General features: G+C 38.2%; 1 protein-coding gene across 1 annotated transcript in view; it reads right to left on the reverse strand.

Annotated features, from left to right (window-relative positions):
• Positions 1–16,670, reverse strand: part of LOC131998148 (matrix metalloproteinase-2-like) — a 529,615-nt gene that overhangs the window by 422,562 nt on the left and 90,383 nt on the right. The gene's annotated exons all lie outside the window — the stretch shown is intronic.

Below are 16,670 nucleotides of genomic sequence, written 5' to 3' on the forward strand. Positions count from 1 at the left end.
GATCTGTTTTATACTGCCTGACCATAATACGGTCCTGTAGACGGAGTTTCGGGCCATCACGGAATGCGTGAAGTGGTGTGGTGCTTACGCTAGGAAGTCGAGTGTGAACATTTTGACCGACAGTATAATTTCCATAAGGGCAAAAACAATCAAGACGGTAAGGAGACCAACAGTCTTGCTGTGTAAGAAGGAGATTAACGCCTTCTATGAGGATGCGAAAATCCACGTCGTTTGGGTGCCGGACCATAACAGAGGAAGGGGAAATGAAAGGGCAGATGATTTGGCGGTGAAGACCAGGGGACTGCCGTCAGTAACCTTGGTTAACACGAAGCCTTTCGGGTCGACGCAGCCCGAGTTAAGGGAGTGGGGGACGAAAGCGCATGCAACATTGTGGAACAGCGAAACAGTCGGTAGGACGGCGAAAATCCTATGGGGGATCCAGATCGTGAGAAGACGCGGCTATTACTGAAAGGAAGCAAGAAGGAGGTCAGTATAGCTATTGGTATCATAACGGGGCACATTGGACTACGAGCTCACTTATGTAAAATCGGTGCGGCAAGTGATAGCATGTGTAGGGCATGCGTGGAAGATGATGAGACGTTGGAGCATTTCCTTTGTCATTGCCCGGCTTTCTCGTCTAACAGATACCGGCACTAAGGTGGAGACACAATACCAGACATGAATAAACTTAGGGGAGTGGTATTGAATTCCTAACTTAATTTTTATTTTTTAATTATTTTTATTTTTTATTATTTTTTAATGTTACTTTGTAGTGTTTTATAGCGCACAACAAGCCGATTACTGGCTAAGATGCACCCTCTTTTCAACCTAACCTAACCTAGTTATTAATAGATGCACCATTTGGTTATAAATCAAAATGTATTCAAAAATTTGGTGGAAAGTTTAATCGGACTGCAGTTTCTGGGATACCAGCTCAATGTTATGAGCTCATACAGAAATAGTCTAAATGAGAAAACATTATTACTCATATCTGCGAAGAAAGCTGTCAGTAATAATATTGAACATATATTGATTTTCAGAAAGCTCCACTAGGAAAATTAAAATATGTTCAAAATTATTATTGACAGCTTTCTTCAAAGATATGAGCAATAATGTTGTCTCATTTAGACTATTTCTGTATGAGCTCATAATATTGATGATTGACTGGGTGATTTTAAATTTTAATAAAAGCACCAAATAGTCGTCCACTAGTAAATAAGTTGGACAAACATTGGTTTGGTAGTTACCCTTGTGGTAAATGCCAGCCAAAAATTTGGCTAGACTAGAATTAGAATGGATGAAGAAGCTCCATCAAAGAAATCTTATGAAGGTGATCATAATAGCCAACCCAAAGGGGGAAGACCAAAACTCCGATGGAGTGACCAAGTAGACAGCCACATCTCGCAACTGTGTGTCAGAAATAGGTCATTTGCAACTGATCTTCAGATCAAGATATACCTTCGAAATTGATGTATCGTCATTATTTTCCTTACTAACCCATGCTACCCTTGTTTTAAATTTACAAATATAATTTACGATATTAGTAATAATGCTTTACAAAACTTTTCAGACAAACGCTTATTTCCTGTATAAATAGTCGACAAATTATTATTAATGTGCATTTGATGCAAGCGACATATCGCGGCTACGTAAAAATTTAAACAAAACTTAAATGGCGTTAATACTAAAATCCTTTTCGATCTCATTTCATGATAATATATGTTAAAGCTCCGATATTTGGAGAGGTGACGTAATTTGATATCCTCTCTCGATATACAACAAACAAGCAAAAAGGCGTTAAGTTCGGCAGGGCCGAACTTTGGATACCCACCACCTCGGCTATATATGTAAATCCCCTTTTGTCAAAGTTCGGTGAAAAATCTATACCTTATGCCCCATAGCAGCTATATCAAAATATGTTCCGATTTGGACCAAATACTAATAAGTACAAGTCATTGTTCAATTGTGTATAACAAAATATTGGTCTTTTTAGTAGTTATATCTAAAAAAAAAGATCTGAACCATCAAGGACACGGATGTCGAAGAGCCTAACACAACTCACTGTCCCAAGTTACGGCGACATCGGACAATAAATGCGCCTTTTATGGGCCCAAAACCTTAAATCGAGAGATCGGTCCATATGGCAGCTGTATCCAAATCTTGACCGATCTGAGACAAATTGAAGAAGAAAGTCGAAGGGCCTAACTTAACTCACTGTCCCAAACTTTGGCGACATCGGACAATAAATGCGCTTTTTATGGGCCCAAAGCCTTAAATCGAGAGATCGGTCCATATGGCAGCTGTATCCAAATCTTGACCGATCTGGGCCAAATTGAAAAAAGATCTCGAAGGGCCTTACATAACTCACTGTCCCAAAATTTGGCAAAATCGGTCAATAAATGTGTCTTTTATAGACGTAAGGCCTTAAATCGAGAGATCGGCCTCGAGCCAAATTGAAAGAATATGTCGAAGGACCTAACACAACTCACTGACCCAAATTTTAGTAAAATCGGGTAAGAAATGTGGCTTTTATGGGCCTAAGACCCTTAATCGGCGAATCGGTCCACATGGGGGCTACATCAAGATATTGTCCGAAGTATCCCATCTTCGAACTTAACCTGCTTATGAACAAAAAATAATCTATGCAAAGTTTCAGCTTAATATTTCTATTTTTAAAGATTGTAGCGTGATTTTAACAGACAGACTGAGAGACGGACGGGCATGGTTATATCGTCTTAGATTTTTACGCTGATCAAGAATATATATACTTTATAGGATCGGATTTCTATGTGTTGCTAAAGGAATGTTATAATGAATATACCCCCATCCTTGGGTAACGGGTATAAAAATGAAAATCAAGAAAAGTCGCTTGCATCATATTTGCGGAAAGGTTCCATATTAAACAATTGAAGTCTGACCAGATTTAGACATAAGTTCCACGTATTAAGTTTAATATGTAGACTAGGTTGTGTAGGGTATTATATATTCGGCACTGTCCGTCTTTTGTCTTTCTTTACTGATTATGTCCGACGACGTACAGCTGTATATGAGCTCTTCGCCGGAGAGGCTGATCGATAGCGTACTTTGCCTTAATAGTGACTTGGACAGGTTAAACACATGGGCAAACGCCAACGGACTACATTTAAGCTAGAACATTTGGCTAGAACATTTGCAAATGCAAATTTTGCCCATGAACATTCCACTAAGGAACAGCGGCAAACTTCTCATATATCAATCTCACATATCGATGTTGTTAGACACATTTTTGGTTTGCGTAGAAGAGATCGGGTATCTGGCTTCTGTGTTGCGTTTTGCCAACTCTACAAGAGGTAAACAAGTAATACAAATACGTCATCAATATCGTGAATCTGCACAAGACATTATCTTTTGTATGGGTTTTATCATAATAACATACAAATAGCGTTTCATGATCTAAAAAATTATATTCTTCATTTATGTAAATTATCATCATATTGACATCACTGTTTTGGCATGCATTAACCACGGTTTCATAATGTTGTTGAAATTACCCCACCCTAATATGAAGTTGTCATTGTTGTTGTTATGAAGTATCATTATGTTAATATTTTATTACTTTTTGCCTCACAAACATACAAAAAGCATGAGATGAATACTTAAAATTTTCTTAAGGTTCTTATGGAAGATAATACGGGTTATGCTTTTGTCCTTCGATTTTTTTGTAACAATTTCTCATTTCTTGTGAAGAAAGGGATGTTTAGTTAAAAACTTCCAGTGAAGACTTTGAGAATATGACAAATACAACTCAAAATCAAACATTAATAATGTGTTCAGCTTATTATAAAACATGATTCCAGTCGTGACACAGGCAAAACACAGAAGGGCAGCGTGAAATTATAAGTTAAGTTTATTATTCAGGGTCACACATTACAAAATTTCAGAATATGGAGATATAGTTCACTGGCGTGTTTCAATCGGTATATAACCTGGTATAGCTACTAGTTAAACCAATCTCCCTATTTTACTTCTTGGGCCCATAAAGGGCGAAATTCTTAATCGAGTTGGCTGGAATTTCACACAATGACTTTTACTATGGCCTCCAATATTCAATTAAATTATGGTCCGCATCGGACTATAACTTGATAAAGCTCCATTATCATAGCAATTATTTTCTTTTTTCCTTTGTTTGCCTAAAAAGAGATACCGGGAAAAGAACTCGACAAATGGAATCCATGGTGGAGGGTATATTAGATTCGGCCCAGCCTAACTTAGCACGCGTTATTTTATATGGTAGGTTGTAAGATCCTTAACTTTGCGTCTTACTATATAAGACAAAAGTCTAAAATTAAGGTCAAAATATCGTTGAAAGTTAGGAAATTGACTTTGGGACAGAACAAGACTGTGCCTAGAAATAGAAGCGCCTTTAAATGTTTAGTTTTTATGCCCTCCACTATAGAATGTGGGCATACTAATTTCGTCATTCCGTTTGTAACACCTCGAAATATGCGTCTAATATCCCATAAAATATATATATTCTTGGTCGTCATGTCATTTTAAGTCGATCTAGCCATGTCTGTCCGTTTGTCTGTCTGTGGAAATCACGCTAACTTTCGAAGAAGTAAAGCTAGGCGTTTGAAATTTTGCACAAATACTTCTTATTAGTGTAGGTAGTTTCGAAATGTAAATGAACATGATGTTATGGTATGACTTCCAACAACTGTGCCAAGTATAGTCTAAATGACACTCTGAGCCACTGAAAGGCGCAATTTTTACTAGACTTGCCTAAAATTTTGGAGATGGTATTTTTCTATGACTTCTAATGATGTATGACAAGCATGATCAATATCGAGCAATAACGTGATGTTGCTCATATATACATTGCTCATACATTGGGTTGCCCAAAAAGTAATTGCGGATTTTTTAAAAGAAAGTAAATGCATTTTTAATAAAACTTAGAATGAACTTTAATCAAATATACTTTTTTTTACACTTTTTTTCTAAAGCAAGCTAAAAGTAGCAGCTGATAACTGACAAAAGAAAGAATGCAGTTACAGAGTCACAAGCTGTTAAAAAATTTGTTAACGCCGACTTTATGAAAAATCCGCAATTACTTTTTGGGCAACCCAATATATATCAAAGAACTTGACAAATGCGATCCATGGTGGAGGGTATATAAGATTCTGCCCGGCCGAACTTTGTACGCTTTTACTGGTTTTAGGTTAAGAGGCTAAGTTTAAAAGAGAATTATTCAAAAAATAATTTTTGGACAATCAACTGTAAAGTAAAAGAAGTATCAATAATCGATCGAAAATTTAAAGAGACAATAGTGTCCGTTAATATGTAGAAAATTTAATTCAAAGATAGCATCCTTATTTTAAGGTTTTGGTTCTTTGCATTCTTTTCATTGCTAAAATCCTCGGTATAAGGAAAAAACTGTAAATGTCGGCCAATTTCCTTTTTCTGTGTATGCAAAATTATTGAATTATTTCTCTAGCTATTTACTCTTGTTTGTTTGAAACATTGAATGAGCGGACGTTTTGTTACCATATTTTATTCCGCAAGAATATTCTGTAACTCGTAATAGGTAGTTATTTTCCGAAAAAAATAAAATCGCTTAAGTATGGCTGCGATAATGTTATGAACTGCTTCTGTTTCCAGTGGGGCGGCAGATCTAGAGACCGGGTATAAACTTAGAATGGACTGCGGTGGTGATATCAGGCCGTAGGCTGTTGTCTTTAACTAGGACCTACAAACAGTTGGTCCGGAGGAGCTTTGACGAGTTCGAGTCTTAAAGTCAAGGCCGAACCTATTTTTTCTTTGTATGACTATAATTTACCCCGGTCATCGACCTTCTCTGGCTGGAATTATAAAAGGCGCATAGCGCTCAAGTTTTTTGTGAGGCCTGGTGCGAATGATACTAAAGCTTTTAACGATAAGGAGAGAAGCTTCCCTAATTGGGCTCGGAGATTCGTTGCAAAGGCTACCCCAAAGCTCCACGTCTAGATTCGAAAACGGCACATTAGTCAGCCAAAATGCTGCGGCCTTTTAATATGGGTCCAAGACCCTTTGCTGCTGTCGCTAAAGACAGCTTGGTGAAGGTAGTTGTCGACAAGGGAGAAGAACAGGTCTGCCGGCCTACAAATAATTGGAGTGGGATGGTCAATGAGCTATCATCTGTGTACTCCGACTAATTGCTTTTAGGGATCAACGCTCATTTGAAATGTATAATTTCACCCTGGATTTCGTATAGAAGGAAGATATTTTTTCTGGGACTATGGCACACGGATCGAAACCTAGGATTCCATCAGATACTGAATCCATACTTGAGAGACTAAGGGACTGTAATCCCAATCATTCAACCACCGACTGGAAGATGGGATGAGGCTGACGGCTGAAGCTGGCCACAACTTCTCTGATCATCGGTATATTAGTTTCATAAGTGAACGCTCCTCTTAACAAAAGAAAAACGGATAGGGACACATTCCGGCAAGCATTCTGCACGTCTATCCCCTTTAGAACGGAAAAGAAAGTGGTAACTGTGGAGGAAAAAGACATAATGATCAAACGGATCTCGAATTTCTAGAATGACTCACTTGTCCTAGAGCTAAACAAAGGGGAAAACAGCGACCGGCATGCATGACCCAAGAACTGGTTGGTATAAGGAAGGGTTGCAGAAAGCTAATCATCAGGACGAAAGCCACAAGGGCACCACACGATTGGAATGTTTATAAGGTTCAAGTAATAAATTACAAGGGCGAGCTGCCTTTAAAGAATACAGAGGGTCAAGTTTTAGGTTTGGAAGATGGCGTACGTAATTTTTACCATGCATGTGAAAAAAAAACTTGTCCTTCAATATATATTAAAGGCCATAAAACCTGACGGCAGCAATGTAATGGGTATAAGGTGCTTTTTCTAGATATTTTGTGATTTCTAAAAGTAAGAATACTCAAAGAATGGACATTTCCACAGAGATGTAACAGAAAGTGCAATGAAAGATACTCAAAGCTATCGTCCCAATAGGCAGCAACGGTGTGTCATCAGCTTTGCTTCTGAGGAGATTGAAATCGAATCCACAAGGCTATCTAAAAGAATGGAGCACGGAGAAGAAATTCCCGTGTCTGCCGTCACATTACTGAGGGGAGTAATATCCCTTTTGTAAGGTTTAAGCAGATCCCATATATATGCAATACAATTCCAGCGTTTATTCTGATGCCTGAAACTCGGAATAGGTTGCGTAAGTTTGTAGTGTTTATTGAAATTTGTCTTCTTAAATCTCTGGATGTCATAGTGGATGGGAAAAACATTCGCCGGAAGTCGATTCCACATACGAACGGTTCGGGTGAAATAAGAATTCTCCTTATATAATGCATTGTCCGGTCCGCTGGCCAATCAATTACAAACGGGTGTGAGTTCCTGGAATGTCTCTGACAAACATCCTTACATCAGGAATAAGAAGACGAATATCAGACAACACACCATGAATGTCTGATAGAACAGCGCCAAACAACGCACATTGCCACGATGTTCAAGGGAGGTAATAGAGTTGGATACCCTACTGTCCCTCATCAACGCCATCGCTCTTCTCTCTACACGGTCCAGTAGATTCAGGGATGATTTTGAAGCTCCAGCTCCATACATGTGAGTTGTACCCCACCTTAGTCCTTATGAAAGTGGTATAGACGTTAAGAAGATGAGAAGGAGTGAAGTAATGCATACATCGTTTAAGGAAGCCTAAGCACTTGAATGCTTCTTTCGACACTTCAAATACATGTTTAGCTCAACGGACATCAATTTGTATTTTCTTGCCCAGAACATCAAGAGCCTCTGATTGCTCAACATCTATACTGTTGATAGACAAAGATGATTGTAATGGGTCAGCGAATCGTTTGTGTGACAACAAACAGCACTGAGTTTTCCGTGCATTTAATTTATTCGTCCCCACTTAGAAATTGCCAGCAAATCCTGGCAGAGTGGTTGGTCTGGAAGGAAACATAAGCTATATAATTTTTTGATATCGGCGGGGGGTGGACCCTCCCCCTTACCTCAAAAGTACTACCCAAAATTAAAAGTGGACCGATAGGGACAATATGGGATTCAAATGAAAGAGTATAGTACGAATTTCATAATTAAAGTAGGGTCTAAGTACCTGGTGGGCCGCCCCAGCCTCTAAACCCCTTAAAATAGGTTTATTTGACGATCATGACAATATGTGACTCAAATGAAAGATATTCGGCAGTAGATTACGAATATGGTCAGGAAGTAGGAATAGGCTTTATAATATATTGATAACGGAAGGGGGCGGACCCTCCACCGTTACTCCAAAAACACCACCCAAAATCAAAAGTGGACCGATAAGGATAATATGGGTATCAAATGAAAAGTATGCAGGAGTAGATCACGAATCTGGCATACAAATTCATGTGAAAGTATAGGGGGTCACCGTACCATTGACTGATAAACGGCAGAACCGATTTTTCGAAATTTTCGCATGCTGCGTAGGTCGGTCTGGAAGGAAGCATAGGTTATATAATTTTTCGGTATCGGAAGGGGGACGGACCCCCCCCCACCCACCCCCCTTATGCTAAAAACACATCCCAAAATCAAAAGTGGACCGATTGGGACAATATAGGTATCAAATGAAAGGTATTGGAGAGTAGAATACGAATATGGTATCAAAATTCGAGTCTTAGTACCCAACGGGCCGCCCCTACCCCAAAACAGACATATTGGACGTTCATTTCAATATGGGGCTCAAATGAAAGGTATTCGGGAGTGGATTTCGAATCTGGCATACAAAATTAGATCGAAGTATAGGGGGTCATGCCACCCCCCAAAAACGCCATTAGACCCATTATGACTATATGATACTTGGCAGAACCGATTTTCTGAAAATGTTCATAGCTCATGTTCATTTTGTAGATATATTCATAGATATCGGAAGGCAGACCCTCCCCTTTACCGAAAAAACGCACAATAAGGGTATCAAATAAAAGGTATTGGAGACCAGAGCATGAATATGGTATTATGGTTCAAGTACGCAGCGGGCCACTGAATTTGATATCCAGCACGAATTTGATATCCATATTTGAGTCGAAATGTCTGAGGTGCCATTCCTCCCCTAATGAGCACATTACCCTAAGGAAGAACATTACCACCAGGAACCGAGAAGGGGCAAATTCGCACACATTAATGATTGCTTTCCGATTTAAGTTTAAATTCAATGATAAGGAACCTTTTTTTATAGCCGAGTCCGAACGGCTTCCCGCAGTGCGACACCTCTTTGGGGAAACATTTTTTAAATGACCATGCATGGCATTGTACCTCGCAAATGTCGCCAACATTAAGAGAGGATTAACACCTCTTTGTTCGATGTTCTCGCCAGGATTCAAACGCGTTCAGCGTCACAGGCTACAATGGCAAGAATTCGATATCCGCATTCAGGGCGAGTGTCCCCACCCTAAGAAGATATTAAAGAGTTAAAGAAGGCGCAGCGGAGCGGGCCCGGTTCGACTAGTCTTAAATAAATGCTCACCCAAATATAATACAGGGATATGAGATTTTTAAAAAGTCATCACCCTTATATACATACATATTATATATTTCCTACCTCCACAAAACAATTAACATGCACTTTCTTTTACCCCATATGAATTAACAAAACAAATCCTTGTCTTCGAATACAGTAAATATTCAATTCTAGGCTCACAAAGGGCAAACATTTTATTAAAAAAAGTTTATAAAATGCAAAAGTAAACGATGAGGTCTTTAACACTTTGTTTGAACTCCACATTGTTAATCTGTTAATAAAAAATAATAACAAAGACGAAAAGTGTAAAAAAAAAACAATGAACAAAGAAATGATGAAAAGTGAATATAATTAGCTAAGAAAATAAGCAAAAACGTTTTAATTCGCTTTACAAAAGATAAACAAATAAAACGGCTATAAATTTATTTTTGAAATCTGTATACATATATTTTTGCAATGAATAGGAAGCATCTGTCTTCAAGGAAAATGTGAACAAATAAAAAATAATAAACATTGAATATCATCTACAACACAAAACAAGCAGTAAATTATGATGCATCTAAATCATACGTAAGCGCCCAAAATATAAAATTTTTTTTGGCATACATAACGGCAGTATGTGGGTCAACTTGAGTTTATTCACTTCTATGGGGGTTTTTGTTTTGTTTGATATACTTTGCAGCCACGCAAATTATTTGTTTATTTTTGGAGGCAACTAAACAAAACACAGTCCGGCAGAAGATAATTTGATGATGAATTTTTTTTCATTAACTTTCAGTATGAGTGTTGAAGCAAAAAAAAACTAAAAATGTATTAGAAGAAAAGAAAAATGATTAAGGAGGATTAACCCGATAATTTTAAATGCTAATCTGCCAATAATGCGTTTATAACGAAGATTTCCAAAAAACTTTTAATAGAACAAAGGCCAAAAGACATGCCACTGTACTAGGTGTGCAAAGGATCTGTAGATGTGTAGCTGTCCCGCATTATAAAGTGAAGTAGTAGTACATCAATATTGCATAGCATCTCTTGGTTTGAATATTCCCGGCGTAAGTCAATATTATTTAAATTTCGCAGAAAAGCAAAATGTCAGATTATATATGAATTTCCATATGGACGTGTCAAAATATTTAGCAATTTATGTTTCGCAGAACTTGAAGACTCAGAAAAAGAAATCGTTTCATTGCATTAAGGAGTATTACGTCAGATAATGATGAGAAAATAAAGGGTGATATTTTTGAGGTTAGGATTTTCATGCATTAGTATTTGACAGATCACGTGGGATTTCAGACATGGTGTCAAAGAGAAAGATGCTCAGTATGCTTTGACATTTCATAATGAATAGACTTACTAACGAGCAACGCTTGCAAATCATTGAATTTTATTACCAAAATCAGTGTTCGGTTCGAAATGTGTTCATTCACCGTTCAGCGATGAGGCTCATTTCTGGTTGAATGGCTACGTAAATAAGCAAAATTGCCGCATTTGGAGTGAAGAGCAACCAGAAGCCGTTCAAGAACTGCCCATGCATCCCGAAAAATGCACTGTTTGGTGTGGTTTGTACGCTGGTGGAATCATTGGACCGTATTTTTTCAAAGATGCTGTTGGACGCAACGTTACGGTGAATGAACACATTTCGAACCGAACACTGATTTTGGTAATAAAATTCAATGATTTGCAAGCGTTGCTCGTTAGTAAGTCTATTCATGATGAAATGTCAAAGCATACTGAGCATCTTTCTCTTTGACACCATGTCTGAAATCCCACGTGATCTGTTAAATACTAATGCATGAAAATCCTAACCTCAAAAAAATCACCCTTTACCATATTTCTTAGAACTTGAAGACTGATGAGAAAACAAATTGTATTGTTTTGCTTCATACGCAATTAATAATAATTTTGCAAACCTAACAGTGAATCAAAAAGGCCAGATAATGATGAGTGAATACTATAAATATAACTTGAAATAATTAGCAACATTCATCCATAAGCTTAAAACAATCGATGAACAACTGTGACTAATTAACAATTACGAACCCGCAAAAAGCCTTAACATTTCCTAAAAGAAATTTTTATTGAGAAATTGCAGGATAGCGCTTAATTGGATAAAAACTGATACTTTTTGGAGATTGGGAAGTCATACCGGGTTTCGAAAACGGGGTTTCGCTGCTATTTTGGGCTTAATATACTAATCGGTTACTTGCCAAAATGGTTCATTTCTAATGGTTCATTTCTATCCATATTTAGTGATAATTATCACTTTTATTTCATTGAATTACCACTATCTTTTAAAAATATTTCCATGGGGTTTAACCTTTTGAGGAAAGATCTTCAAAAAATTAACCCAAATTCTGTCTTTAGGAAAATCGTACCAACATTTTATCCATAAAGAAATTTTATCTTTGTTGTAGAGAAAAAGACCAGACAACAGTGAATACAACAGTATCATATGGTTTGGCGACGTCGACAGGAATATCTTCTATTACTAGAAATGGGTTTCTACCAGGTAATGCCAAACGCTTGGGTATTTATTGGGTAAATACCCAATAAATACCATTTTTGGGTATTTATATATCTTGGGTATAAAAAAACTTTACAAACAATTTTTCTACCGGGTAATGCCAAACGCTTGGGTATTTATTGGGTAAATACCCAATAAATACCGTTTTTGGGTATTTATAATTTTGCAGTTATGTTGGGTATAAAAAAAATTTTTGATGATTTCTTATTCTTTGCGTATAATCCTGACCTTCTGATCTCATAAAGTCGGATTTTAGTTATATACAGCAGCTATATAGACCGATCTCCAGACTTAAAGTCTTGAGGCATTAAATTGGTCATTTTTCATCCGATTTCGATGAAATTTGGCACAGTGAGTTCTGGTGACCCCTATTAATTTCTGTGAGGTGCGGTTCAGATCGGACTATATTTGGAAACAACCCTTAGACCGACCACCCGATCACTCGGTATAGGGCATTGTGGCCATAAAAGATCCATTTATTACCCGAATTCGATGAAAGTTGGTACAGTGTGTTCTGGTAGACCCCTACCCATTCCTGTCAAATGTGGTCCATAATAATAGCATAAATATCTTCTCAGACAGCCATTCAATCCCTGGAGAACGTATTTCTGAACACAAAAACCGCCCTCGACAGATGCAGATCTCTCAACGAGATGACTGAACAGATCACAATTCACCTGTTCTGGGTGCAGAGCCACAGAGATATCCCAGGTAATTCCAAAGCAGACGAGCTTGCGGGACTAGGAACTACCTTACACACTCCAGGGACACTAGAATCTGTGGGTATGCCTTTAGCGACATGTAAGCTAAGTTTTCAGGACCAGGCCCGAAGGGCAACGAATGGTAGATGGTCACAAAGAGGGAGCTGTGAGCATTCCAAAACTATGAGGTCTCATCTAGACTTGAAGAGGTCTACTGCTTTGCTATCACTGGCTAGAACAGACGTCTCAGTCATTGTGTCCGTCATGACAGGTCATTGTCTAATCGGAAAATATGCTGACAGACTGAAGGTTGCCAGCAACGATTTTTGCAGAAGCTGTAGCGACATCGAGGAAGAAGAGACTATAAAACACCTTCAGTGTGTGTGTCCCGCACTAGCAGTTACAAGGAGTTCCACTTAAGGTTCTCATTTCTTTGAGAACCTGTCTGATTTAGCGGATGTGAACATTTGTAAGTTATTGGGCTTTTTAAAGCGATTTAGATGGTTCAATGGTAGGAACTAGAAAGCATCTTCCTTGTTCTGTTCCTGTGGTATCACAATGGACGAAAACGTCTAAGTGAGCCTGATGGCAGACTGCCACTTAAACCTAACCTATCCTACCAGAAAAGGTTTGATATTATGAAATGTACTTTTTATACCCACCAGCGAAGGATGGGGGTATACTCATTTTGTCATTCCGTTTGCAACACATCGAAATATCCATTTCCGACCCTATAAAGTATATATATTCTTGATCAGCGTAAAAATCTTAGACGATCTAGACATGTCCGTCCGTCTGTCCGTCTGTGTGTTGAAATCACGCTACAGTCTTCAAAAATAGAGATATTGAGCTGAAACTTTGCACAGATTCTTTTTTTATCCATAAGCAGGTTAAGTTCGAAGATGGGCGAAATCGGACTATATCTTGATATAGCCCCCATATAGACCGATCGGCCGATTTGGGGTCTAAGGCCCATAAAAGCCACATTTATTATCCGATTTTGCTGAAATTTAGGACAGTGAGTTGTGTTAGGCCCATCGACATCCTTCGTCAATTTCGCTCAAATCTGTCCAAAATTTGGATATAGCTGCCATATAGACCGATCCTCCGATTTGGGTCTAAGGCCCATAAAAGCCACATTTATTATCCGATTTTGCTGGAATTTGGGACAGTGAGTTGTGTTAGGCCCATCGACATCCTTCGTCAATTTCGTTCAAATCGGTCCAAAATTTGAATATAGCTGCCATATAGACCGATCCTCCGATTTGGGGTCTTAGGACCATAAAATCCACATTTATTATTCGATTTTGCTGAAATTTGGGACAGTGAACTGTGTTAGGGGTCTCGACATCCATATTTAATTTGGCCCAGATCGGTCCAGATTTAGATATAGGTGCCATATAGACCGATCTCTCGGTTTTAGATTTTTGAGCCATTGAAGGCGCATTTATTACCCGATTTTGCTGAAATTTGGGACAGTTAGTTGTCTTAGGCCCATCGACGTTCTTCCTCAACGTTTCCATATGCTTTGCAAGCCAAACTTTCGCCGCGGAGAATCATAATCATGTTAATGACCAGTGTTGCTGTTTTAGTAGTTTTTTTTGTCTCATGGTAGGTTGGTAGGCTTACCTCGAAATCTGGTTATTTGTCCTGCGGGTTAAATCATGTGATTTTGATTGAAACTCCAATGAAATCGAACTTCAGTTAATGCGAATTCTAGGGCGACTTTCTTAAATCGTGGGATCGGTCCAACGGTCCTAATACGATTCAAAAATATTACTTTTATTACCTTAAGAATTTTTATCAGGTGATTGGTTTATATGAGTGGTATAAAGAAAGCCATTTTCTAGCTTATAGGATATTTGGTAGGCTTAGGTTGGTTTTGGTAGGATTTTGTATACACTTGGGTAAGAAAAAATTTTCTTGAGTGGCAACACTGTTCATGACATGGAGAAAACAAAAACAACTGTGCACCCATAAGTGGTCACCTTGCAATAAAATATATTGTCCTTATAACAAAATTGAGGTGAATCTTTTGCTTTGACACAAACGGCAATTTCTTTTGTATTCCCTGCTTCCACTGAGTTGTTGTGTCATAGAAGTGGCATCACCACCTCATTCATTTCGCTCCTTGTGATGAATACGAAAACGGAAACTATGGCAATATATTTTTTCTCCGTTAGCCATCATAGCCTGCAGGCATTTCCATACCACCCAGTTATTTATTTCCATTCGTAAATTTTCTGCTTTATTTGAAAATGCTGAGTAAAATTCTTGTCGCCTAAAAAAATTTGTTTTGTCTATCATAGCATCATACGATTTAGAAGTGTCTGTCAGATATAGTCAAGTGCAAGAAATTTACGTGGATGTGAATAAAAATACTGCCACTTTGAATTTTAGCGCCTAGTCTACCTTTTCGCAATGTCCCAAAGTGGCACTTTAATTTAAATTAAATTTCTCGGCTGTTATTATTATTGATTTGTATGATGATGATTGTTGGTGTCTTCGATTAGAGATAAAAAGTGTTTTCCGACGAAATTGAAGTAAAACAAAATAAAGTTAAAAAATTTTAATTAAATTAAGTTAATTAAACGAAAAGAAAACAATTAAAAAGGCGTTAAGTTCGGCCGGGCCAAACTTTGAATACCCACCACCTCGGGTATATATGTAAACCACCTTTCGTCATAGTCCGGTGAAAATTGCATAATTTATGCCTCATATCAGCCATATCGAAATATGGTCCGATTTGGACCGAATTCGACACGGATACTGAGTGGTCTAATAAGTACAAGTCATTGTTCAATTTTGTAGAACAAAATATTGGTCTTTTTGGAAGGCATATCCAAATATAGACCGATCTGAACCGATCTGGGCCTATCTGGAACAAATTGTAGAAGGATGTCGAAGGCCTTAACACAACTTACTGTCCCAAATTTCAGCAACATCGGACAATAAATGAGCCTTTTATGGGCCCAAAACCTTAAATCGAGAGATCGGTCTGTATGGCAGCTATATTCAAATCTGGGCCGATCTGAAACAAATTGAAGAAGGATGTCGATGGCCTTAACACAACTCTCTCTCCCAAATTTCAGCGATATTGGACAAAAAATGCGCCTTTTATGGGCCCAAAACTTTAAATCGCGAGATCGGTCTATATGGAAGTTATATCCAAATCTGGACCGATCTGGAACAAATTGAAGAAGGATGTCGAAGGGCCTAACATAACTTACTGTCCCAAATTTCGGCGAAATCGGACAATAAATGCGTCTTTCATGGGCCCAAAACCTTAAATCGAGAGATCGGTCTATATGGCAGCTTGACCGATATGGGGCAAATTTTAGCAAAAGGTCGAAGAGCCTAACACATCTCACTGTCCCAAATTTCGGCGAAATCGGACGATATGTGCCCAAAAGCTTAAATCGAAATATCGGTCTAAATGGCAGCTATATCCAAATCTAAACCGATCTGAACCAAACTGCAGAAGGTTATCGATGCGCCTAACGCAACGCAATATCCCAAATTTGGGCGAAATCGGACAATAAATGCGCCTTTTATGGGCCTAAACCTTATATCGAGAGATCGGTCTATATGGCAGCTATATCCAAATCTAAACCGATCTGAGCCAAATTGCAGAAAGATTTCGAGGGACCTTAGTTAACTCACTGCCCCAAATTTCGGCGAAATCGGACAATAAATGCGTCTTTTATGGGCCTAAGACCTTAAATCGAGAGATCCAAATCTGAACCGATCTGTGCCATATTGCAGAAACATGTTGAAGGGCCTAACTTAATTCACTGTCCCAAATTTCGGTGACGTCGGAAAATAAATGCGTCTTTTATTGGCCCCAAAACCTTAAATCGAGAGATTGGTCTATATGGCAGCTATTTCCAAATCTGTACCGATCTGGGAATAATTGTTGAAGAAAGATGTCGACTGGCCAAAC

This window comes from Stomoxys calcitrans, chromosome 5 (assembly GCF_963082655.1).
Source record: "Stomoxys calcitrans chromosome 5, idStoCalc2.1, whole genome shotgun sequence".
Lineage (NCBI taxonomy): Eukaryota > Metazoa > Arthropoda > Insecta > Diptera > Muscidae > Stomoxys > Stomoxys calcitrans.